Source organism: Octodon degus, unplaced genomic scaffold (assembly GCF_000260255.1).
Source record: "Octodon degus isolate 3935 unplaced genomic scaffold, OctDeg1.0 scaffold00405, whole genome shotgun sequence".
NCBI lineage: Eukaryota > Metazoa > Chordata > Mammalia > Rodentia > Octodontidae > Octodon > Octodon degus.
In genome coordinates this window covers 163,514-164,862 of record NW_004524981.1, presented here as the reverse complement: position 1 = coordinate 164,862, position 1,349 = coordinate 163,514, and positions in this window count along the sequence as shown.

Below are 1,349 nucleotides of genomic sequence, written 5' to 3'. Positions count from 1 at the left end.
AATCCCTGGTTCCGCAAAAAAAAAAAAAAAAAAAAAGTCTCCTAGGACATTCATGTAGGTGGAAGCTTGGGTTTAATTATCTGAGCCTTTATATTAATACAATTTTTGGAAAAAAAATGGTCTAAATATACCGTGAGCTTTCTAGGAATGCAATTCTAGTTCTGTGTGAATTTAGGGAAGCCTGGCTTTGCTCCCAACTATCCCTCAGCATTCCACACAGCCACCTCACTGACGGCAGCGCTCCAGGTGGCTGACTCACCAGCTCCACACCTGTGCCACAGTGCTGCAGCAGTTTCTTGTTGGGAGCCCGAGGACACAGCCCCTTGCTTCCAGGGACAGGAGCCTTGGTGTTCACACATCTGGGCTCTAGCTATGCCGTTTCAGTAGACATTACTGTTTTTGTTTGTTTGTTTTCTGTGTATCTAGTCAAGATGGGGCTCACTACACAGTTCAGGCAGGCTGGCCTTGAACTCACTTTGTAGCCCAGGCTGGCCTTAACTTTGCGATGATCTTCCTGCTTCAGTCTCCCCAGGGCTGGAATTACAAGTTCACACTACCACACCCAGCTGAAGTTACTTTTTCACTTCTGTTCTATAGTATAGGCCTAGATGTATTTTAAGTTTGTTTATGTATTTATTTATTTGGCGGAATCGGGGATTGAACTCAGGTCCTTGCACTTGCCAGGCAAGCTCTTATTCTACTGAGCTATTTCCCCGGCCCCCTATTTATTTTTATTTTGAGACAGGGTCTCTCGCTCTGTAGTCCAGGCTGGCCTTGACTTTGTGGCAATCTTCCTGCTTGGGTCAGCCAAGCGTTAGGATCACAGGTGTGGGCCACCATGCTCAGCCATTCTGAGATTCTCGAAGGCCTGCGTGTAGAAAGGTTGTATTCCTATGACTTCGGCTCATGACGCAGAGGGGGCCTTCTAAAATACCGTAACAAAGTGCTGCTCACTCTTGCAGCACAGTATTCAGCTTCTTTCTACCTTTTGTGAGGGAGCAGCCAGAAAGGTGCCTCATCTCCCTTTCTTTCTTCCCAGAGGAAGCCCCTTTGTCCTCTGCGCACCAAGCGCAGGCCCAGCGCCATCGCCACTAGCTCCACCATCTCCACCGTCTCCACCATCTCCGCCCCCCACCGCGAAGGCCAGCTCGTGCCCGCCCAGGCTGCGGGTCTTCAGATTCCACGCTGGCGCTTCCCCACCATCTTGGGAGCTTTTCGGGCGCTCTCGGCCAACAACTGCTGGCAGCCAGGGCCGGCGCGGCGGAGAAGGTGAGCACCTGGCGCTGCCCCGCGGCTCCTCTCGGTCCGCCGCTCGGCCTCCGCCCCGCCCGCCCCGCCCGGCCCGGCCC